This window comes from Loxodonta africana, chromosome 9 (assembly GCF_030014295.1).
Source record: "Loxodonta africana isolate mLoxAfr1 chromosome 9, mLoxAfr1.hap2, whole genome shotgun sequence".
Taxonomy (NCBI): Eukaryota; Metazoa; Chordata; class Mammalia; order Proboscidea; family Elephantidae; genus Loxodonta; species Loxodonta africana.
The window spans coordinates 120,384,161-120,393,622 of NC_087350.1; positions in this window are offsets into that span (position 1 = coordinate 120,384,161).

The window sequence follows — 9,462 nt, forward strand, 5'->3', positions numbered from 1 at the left end:
CTACTTTAATAAACATGATGTCCTTCTCTGGGGACTAGTCCCTCTTGAACACATGTCCAAACTATGCAAGATGAAGTCTTGCCATCCTCACTTCTAAGGAGTATTCTGGCTGTACTTCTTCCAAGACAAATTTGTTTGTTCTTCTGGCAGTCCATGGATATTCAATACTCCTCACCAACACCATACGTAATTCAAAGGCATTGATTCTTCTTCAGACTTCCTTATTCATTGTCCAGCATCCACATGCGTATGAGGTGATAGAAGGGCCAAAGCCACATGCTAGAATCACCGCTTGGAGGAGAGGTACTTGGCCAAGAGCACTAACGTAAGACTATTATGAGCTAGAGAAATAAACATTTTGTGTGTTAAGCCACCGAGATTTCAGGCTTCATCTGTCACGGTTTGCATTGTCATCATTAACACATCCTGCTTAGTTCCTCTGTAGAGCACGTTGCTGTCATGGATCACCACTTTATATTGTGTTGTACTGTATTGTGTTTTTATTCTCTCTCTTACTAATTTTCTGTCTTCCCTCAATAGAACATAGGTCCCTGAGCAAAGAGACTTGTTTGCCTTGTTCTTCTTGTACCAATAGGGTGTAGAGCAGCTCCTGGCACGTAGTAGGTGCTCATTAAACATTCCTCTTCTCTCCTCCTGTGAGACCAACAGAATTGGAAGCCAAATCCCTGCATATTGACCCAGGGAAGGCTTGTATAAACCCCTGACAGTAATAACCAATAATAATAATGGTATCCTGAAATTCTGGGATTCAAGGCAGCCAATCACAGGATTTTAATTTTTGATCCTTGTCCCTGAACTGAACTTTCAGTTACTCTGAGAGTAACATTTCGGCTTCAGCGGGGAATCCTCCTAAGGGAATTTGGGGATGTCTAACCCCTATAACTAGGTCATTAAAGACGAGGGGCATGCAGTAAAAAGAGCAGTGGACCAGCAGCCTGAATACAAACTTTCATACCACTCACATTGGGGCAGAGGCTCTCGCTGGGAGCCAGAGTTAACTCGTGGCGGGGAGGGGGAGGCAGGGGTGGAGGATGGAAGGGAGGCACGAGCATCCCTCGAATATCTGGAAGCTAAGATCTAATCTCGGCTCAGCTACTAACAGGCTGTGGGGCCCCAAAGCAGGCTCTTTGCTTCCCTGGGCCTCATGCCCTCACCTGTAAGAAGTGCCCTGATTCTCGTGGTGTGGGGTTGATTTTCTGTGTGTACTGGTTGGTTTGGTTTGGTTTGTCTCTTATAGAAAAGTTTACGCAGCATAGTACCAAATGTAATTTATTCAACTTATTAAAACTACAACTTCAAAAGTAAGGTGGTTCCTTAAACTTCTAAGCTTGGGGTATAAACCTTACCATTCTATCTATAACTGGCAAATTTTAATAACTTCCTTTAATGAAGGGGCCTGGGAATAATTCTTGGTCCATTCACTGACTTAATTTCACATCTTTAAATGTTTTAATTGCATTTATAAATTGAATGTGTTTAAATTTCATTTTTTTAGCATTTCTGTTGTTTACATTTAACAAAACCTTTTGTGCATAAGCTAACTTTTAGAGTTTTAATAATTTAAACATATGACTGTGATGAACTTAAAACCCATTAAAACTCATTGCTGTTAACGTAGCTTATAAAGAATATGTTCTATATTCTACTTTGGTGAGTAGCGTCTGGGGTCTTAAAAGCCTGTGAGCGGCCATCTAGGATACTCCACTGGTCTCACCCCTTTAGGAACAAGTAAGAATGAAGAAAACTAAAGATACAAGGGAAAGATTAGTCCTAAGGACTAATGGACCACAACTACCACAGCCTCCACCAGACTGAGCCCAGTACAACTAGATGGTGCCAGGCTACCACCACCGACTGCTCCGACAGGGATCACAATAAAGGGTCCCAGACAGAACTGGAGAAAAATGTAGAACAAAATTCTAACTCAAAAAGAAAGATCAGACTTTCTGGTCTGAAAGAGGCTGGAGAAACCCTGGGAGTATGGTCTCTGGACACCCTTTCAGCTCAGTAATGATGTCACTCCTGAGGTTTACCCTTTGGGCAAAGATTGAACCGGTCCACGGAACAAAACAGACTAAAGGGGTGCACCAGCCCTGGGTCAGGGACTGGAAGTCAGGAGGGAACAGGAAATCTGGTAATAAAGAACCCAGAGTTGAGAAGGGAGAGTGTTGACATGTCATGGGATTGTTAACCAATGTCATAGAGCAATGTGTGTACTAACAGTTTGATGAGAAACTAGTTTGTTCTGTAAACCTTCATCTAAACTACAATAAAAAAAAAAAAAAAGTATGATGGTAAAAAACAAAAAATAAAAAAACTCATTGCTGTCAGGTTGATTCTCTCTATAGGACAGAGTAGAACTGCCCCATAGGGTTTCCAAGGCTGTAATCTTTACAGAAGCAGACTGTCACATCTTTCTCCCACACAGTGGTTGGTGGGCTCAAACCGCTGACCTTTTGGTTAGCAGCTGGGCACCTAGCCACCGAGTCTCTTGAATGTTCCAATACAACAAGATTTCCCCAGCTAATTGCTAACTGGTTTGATTACACAGTTTCTCATTCACAGGTGGACATGGCAGGTTGTCACTCTTATGGGCCAAATTCTTTTAAACATTGCCAATACTTGAAATGCCAAATTGACATAATTTCCTTTTACTAAATGAAATATTAATGCTATGAATTTCAATCTCTCAATCCTATCTTGATTTGTAAACACAGATCCACTGAGGAGGACCAGGACCACTCAGTTATTGCCAAAGACTAAGGACCGGGGACTTGGCCAGGATGATGTGGGGTTTCAGGTGGCCCCTCTGAGGTCCTCATGGTTTCTGTGCTTGTCCTGTCAGTGTCTCCATGGCATTGAGAGCAGACACCAGAAGGTCCTGTCTAGGGTTCTGTTTTCCCAAGTGCCCAGTTTTCTGTGTCTCCCAGCCAGGCTCCTAACTTGGTGGGATCTGGCATCCCCTAACGTTGATAAGTTGAAGTCATTGAACGTGACGGACTCAGGAGTGCTGTCATATTCTCTGCACCTTGCAGCTCCAGAAACACGGAAAAGATATCCGATGGGACATGTAATTCCATGGAGCCTCATTAGACTTGGTGGTCACAATTCTATTCCTTCTACTGCCACACCTGGACAGGGGCTGTTGGGGGCAAGGCTGGGGCCACAGACCTTCCCATTTTGTCTTAAACCTGACTTACCGAAGGTGAGAACTTGTTTCAGAATCTTCTCTTCCCCAAGACATGTGGATCAACCATGGAAACCAAGTGTCCCCTGGGACAATTATGTGTCCCATCCCCTCCCAGCCTGAAGTTTGCTGTTGTTATTAGGTGGCAAGTTGTTCCTGACTCTTAGCTACTGAGTTGGTTAAGATGGTGTGTCATCTTGGCTGGGCCATGATTCTCGGTGTTTTGGCACAGGTATAATGTTGTGATCACTTCCCTGTTGAAATCTGATACATGATCACCCCCATGATGGGATCTGCTGTGAGTTGGTACCAGCAGGGGTGGGGCCTGTGGCAGCTCATCACCCACCTCAGCCTTCATCTCCACCACCTAGCTTCTTCCTGCTCTCCTTGCCAGGGCTTTTGCTTATTCTGGATCCTGCAGCTGGCTCTTATTCGTCTGATCTCTGGTTCTTGGGACTTGAGCTACCACCTTACCTGTGGTCTTGCCTGCCGATCTTTGGATTCGTCGATCTTCACAGCCTGTGAGCAACAGCTTCTACTCTCCAGCCTACTGATCTTGGGTTCACTGGCCCCTGAGGCTGTGTGAATCAGGAGAAGCCTCTTTTCTGACCCATGGGCTTGGGACATTGCAGCCTCTACAACCTTGTGACCCATTTCGTTGATATAAATCTCTCTCTCTCTACACACACGCACACACGCACATATATATATAAGTACGCTTTACTGGTTTTGCTACTACAGAGAACTCAGCCTAAGACAGCTACCCTATGTACAACAGAACAGAACAGTGCTGCTCCTATGCCATTGTCATGATATCCTTGTTATGCTTGAGCCCATTGTTGTAGCCACTGTGTCAGTCCATCCCATTGAGGATCTTCCTCTTTTTCACTGACCCTCTACTTTACCAAGGATGATGTCCTGCTAAGGACTGATTCTTCCTGACAACATGTCCAAAATACTTGAGATGTAGTCTTGCCATCCTTGCTTCTAAAGAGCATTCTGGTTGTACTTTTTTCAAGACAGATTTATTAGTATTTTTGGCAGCCCATGGTATATTCGATATTCTTTGCCAACACCACAATTCAAAGCGGTTGATTCTTCTTAGGTCTTCCTTATTCATTGTCCAGCTTTCACATGCACACAAGGCAATTGAAAACACCGTGGCTTGGGTGAGGCGCACCTTAGTCCACAAAGTGACATCTTTGCTTTTTAACACTTTAAAGAGGTCTTTTGCAGCAGATTTGGGCAATGCAATGCATCTTTTGATTTCTTGACTGCTGCTCCCATGAGTATTGATTGTGGATCCAAGTAAAATGAAATCCTTGACAACCTCAATCTTTTCTCCGTTTATCATGATGTTGCTTATTGGTCTAGCTGTGAGGATTTTTGTTTTTTTTTACGTTGAGGTGTAATCTATCCTGAAGGCTGTGGTCTTTGATCTTCATCAGTAAGCGCTTCAAGTCCTCTTCACTTTCAGCAAGGAAGGTTGTGTCATCTGCATAACTCAGGTCGTTAAAGAGTCTTCCTCCAATTCTGATGCTGCATTCTACTTCTTACAGTCGAGCTTCTTGGATGCTTTGTTCAGCATACACATTGAATAAGTATGGTGAAAGGATACAATCCTGACACACACCTTTCCTGACTTTAAACCACACAGTATCCCCCTGTTCTGTTTGAAAGACTGCCTTTTGATCTATGTACAGGTTCCTCATGAACACAATTAAGTGTTCTGGAATTTCCATTCTTCACAATGTTATCCGTCATTTGTTATTATCCACATAGCCGAATGCCTTTGCATAGCCAATAAAACACAGATAAACATCTTTCTAATATTCTCTGCTTTCAGCCAGGATCCATCTGATATCAATAGTGCCATCCCTGGTTCCACGTCCTTTTCTGAATCTGGGCTTGAATTTCTGGCAGTTCCCTGTGAGTATGTTACTGCAGCCACTTTTGAATGATCTTCAGCAAAAATTTTACTTGGATGTGATATTAATGACATTGTTCAATAATTTCCATATTTGGTTGGCTCATCTTTCTTGGGAATAGGCATAAATATGGATCTCTTCCTGTAGGTTGGCCAGGTAGCTGTCTTCCAAATTTCTTGGCATAGGTGAGTGAGCAGTTCCAGAGGTGCACCCGTTTGTTGGAACATCTCAATGTTTCTGTCAATTGGTATTCCATCAATTCCTGGAGCCTTGTTTTTCAATGAAGCTTTTAGCTTGGGCTTCCTATTTCAGTACCATTGGTTCCTGATCATATGCTACCTCTTGAAATGGTTGAAAGTCGATCAATTCTTTTTTGGCATAGTGACTCTCTGTGTTCTTTCCAACATCTTTTGATGCTTCCTGCATCGTTTAATATTTTCCCGACAGAATCCTTCAATATTACAACTCAAAGCTTGAGTTTTTTCTTCAGTTCTTTCAGCCTGAGAAATGCCGAGTGTGTTCTTGTCTTTTGGTTTTCTGTCTCCAGGTCTTTGCACATGTTGTTGTAATACTTTACTTTGTCTTCTCAAGCTGCCATTTGAAATCTTTTGTTCAGCTCTTTTACTTCATCATTTCTTTCTTTCGCTTTAGCTACTCAATATCAAGGAGAAAGTTCCAGAGTCTTTTCTGACAACCACTTTGGTCTTTTCTTTCTTTCCTGTCTTTCTAATCACCTCTTGCTTTCTTCATGTGTGATGTCCTTAATGTCATTCCACAACTTGTCTGGTCTTCAGTCATTAGTGTTCAACGCATCAAATCTATTCTTGTTATGGTCTCTAAATTCAGGTGGGATATACTCAAGGTCATACTTTTGCTCTTGTGGACTTGTTCTAATTTTCTTCAGTTTCAACTTGAACTTCCATGTGAGTAGTTGATTGTTCCGCAGTTGGCACCTGGCCTTGTATTGGCTGATGATACTGACCTTTTCCTTTGTCTCTTTCCAAAAATGTAGTTGATTTTATACCTGACTGTCATCTCAGAAGCCCCTTGGACTGGGATCTGGTCAGCATTCCCAGGCAGCCCAGCACCCTTTGCCGTTGTCAAAAAAAAATGTAAGTTTTACATTGCGAAAACAGAAGGAGTTCTCTTACCTATGACGATAAAGGCCATCTTGTTACATGTTGTTAGAAACCTACGCACTGTGATGAGTAAATAATCCTTTTAGCTATGCTATAAATTAGCCTTTAGAAGTAGCTTATTTGTTTCACATAATTAATTGTTTCTAGGCGACCGAGCCCACTGGAACCAGAAGGGTTGGTTTCATTACCCATTAACTTTCGCTTAAAACTTATTCTTTCAGAAAACAATCAAAATTAATAAATGCACCCTGATTTCAAAACACATGAACTTATCTGTTTTCAAGATTGAGGAACATATCCTTTTTCACAACTTCAGGGGTCCTATAACCAAGACTCATTGATCTTGTGATAGTCTTCTGTTTAGCAAAGTTACTTAAATATCAATCAGAAATTTTGTTCAAAAGTTCCTGAAAGCTTTGTATATAAGCATTTAAAGAATATTGACTAATCAGAACTCTCATTTGTTTGGTGAATATGTGTTGCCCAGTTGAAAATTGTCTATTAAACCTAGTAAAACCCATTGCCAATGAGTCAATTCCAACTCACAGCGACCTTATAGGACAGAGTAGAACTGCCCACAGGATTCCCAAGGAGCGGCCGGCGGGTTCGAGTGTTGGAACTTTCGGTTAGCAGCCAAACACTCAGCCACAGCACCGCCAGGACTCCTGCTTAAACCTGTTGCCGTTGAGTCAATGGCTGCTCATTGTGGTATTGATGGTGCTCCTGGTGTTTGTTTTTTGATACGATGCCCCTGGTCTGGTTGGTCCCTGCCCCTGTCTTACTTGTGAGCCCCCTCCAGCTGGAGCCATATTGCTGCACACAGGCCCAGGGAACTGTCTACCCCCAGACAATCTGCTCTGTACTCTTCTCCCCTTGGAACCTTTCTAGACCTCCAGTGGGAAGTTCTAGACTTCTGTAGACTTGAGTCCATTATATGCAAGGCAACTACAGTGTAAGACGTGGGGGTAGGGTCAGTGTGCTGGGTTACTCCTGCACATCCCAGGCCTTGAGGCACTGTAGGGCAAAGCTGATAATGAGTGGGGAGTGGGCTGGCTTCTCCTAAAGACACAAACAAGAGGATCCCATCACACAGGAGCCCCTGTGGGAGCCCTCTTGGAGGGAAGAATTTCTCCTTGCTGAGGGGAAGTGAAGCTAATTTAGTAGGAAGCATGGCGGAGCTGGGGAAAAGAACACATTCTGCAGCTGTATCCACCTCCAGCTGGCACCACCCAGCCGGCAGGGAGGAAGTGGCTGTGCCCAGGGATGGTGAGAAACAGAGGCAGAGTTTCCAGTGGGCTGCTGGCCCTGTAAGAGGGAGGCGCTCCTTCTGCAGCAGAGACCAGAGCTCCAGACCCAGCAGAGCCTCCTTCGGCCGTGAGGCATGCCATACTGCTCATCGTAATCCTGCGTATCAAGGCCTCTGTGGCCACTGACACCTGCATAGGTGAGTCAGACCTCAGGCAAGGAGGCCCTGAGCATGTCGGGACCCTGAAAGCTGACCACTCACACTGTGCCAGGCCCTAGGCCCCACCTTTTGTGGCCATTCTCCCTTTCCTCTTCTCAATGGCTCGTTTTCAGCACTCTTTTCATAGAGAAGAAGCTCAAAGCAGCAGGTGTGCCGTGCTCGGAGGCTAGGAGTGTGCACTGTGAAGACAGCATCTGGGTCCTAACCCTGCTCCCAGCCCCTGCAGGGGTCCTGACAGTCACGCTCTTCTCATGTCTCAGGGCTCTGAGTCATGGTGACCCCATGTGTCAGAACACAACTGTGCTTCACAGAGTTTTCAAAAACTGATATTTTAGAAGTAGATTGCCAGGCCTTTCTTCCCCAGGCAGCTCTGGGTAGACTTGACATGCCAACCCTTCAGCTCAGGGCCAAGAGTTTTAGCCATTTGCATCTCCCAGGGACTCCACTCAGTAGAAGGACGGTAATGAGAGCCCATGTCAGGGTTGTGTGAGAAGGTGAAACATCTGGAAGGCTCAGCCTAGGTGAGCACGAGGTCAAGATGTGCTGACTGTCACCACTGAAACCTCCTAGCAGACGTGGCCAAGCAGGGGTGCATACCTGGGGGGGCTGGGCTTTCAGTCCAGGACGCACACAGCTCTGGGGACAGGCGATTCCCATTGTGTCCGGGACAACAGAAGCAAGGATAACACTGTTCCCACAGGTTCCAGACCTCATTCCCCTGGACTCCCAAGAGGACCTCAGTGTCCAAGCCCCCTCCTTGCACTGAGAGTCTGGCCTAGGGTCTTCTTGGCCACAAGTAGAGTCTAGCCTTGAAAGAGGAAATCACCTTCCAAACGCACTGGCGGGCCTGAGGTTGCTAACACAGTATGGAGGGACGGTGAGGAGTGATTATCGTATATCACTACGGAGAGAGAACAAGAATTGAGTTAGGAAGGAAATACACACACACACACAGTGGTAGCTGACTTCACTACTGATACTATCTGTAAGGAGCCCGAGTAGCACAGTGGCAAAGAACTCGGCTGCTAACCAAAAGGTTGGCAGTTCGAATCCACCAGCCACTCATTGGAAACCCAATAGTGTAGTTCTACTGTGTCCTATAGGGTGGCTCTGAGTCAGAATCGCCACGATGGAAACAGTTCTGGTTTTTTGTTTCATTATCAGTAAGTTAATTTTCTTTCTCCAAGTTTCTAATTCTGTAAATCATCTAAACTTAGCATGTGTTCTTTTGAAATCAGCAAAACTTAAAAGTATGAAAACTGAAGCAAAACCACACTCCAATGTGAGCTCTGCCTTGATGGTGCCACCAGCTCTGAGTCCCCACGGTGTGTGAGGTTGGACTCCACTGCCTAGTTCTGGAGTTGAAATGCCCACTTAGAACTGCCTTCCTCAAGTGAGATGTGAATGTTGGTTTTATTAACAGTGGAGATGGAAACAGTCAACAGTTGACACTCCTAAGGAGTCTTAGCTACGCCTTCAACTGTACATCCCTGTGAGGTCGTCCCTGTTCCCGTCCTCCCTGGGAGCTGAGGGGACAGAGGGTCAGAGTGCTGAGTTACTGGGGGGTCGGAGTCTCCCTCAGGCTCGTCCAGCCCCTCAGCCATTGCTGACCAGTACCCCACGGGGAGCAGAGACCTGGCCCCCACCATAGTGGAGACCCCTCACCCCTGGGCTGACCCTCCAGCTGAGCCTGTGACCCTGGTGGCCATCTTGCCAGCTGCC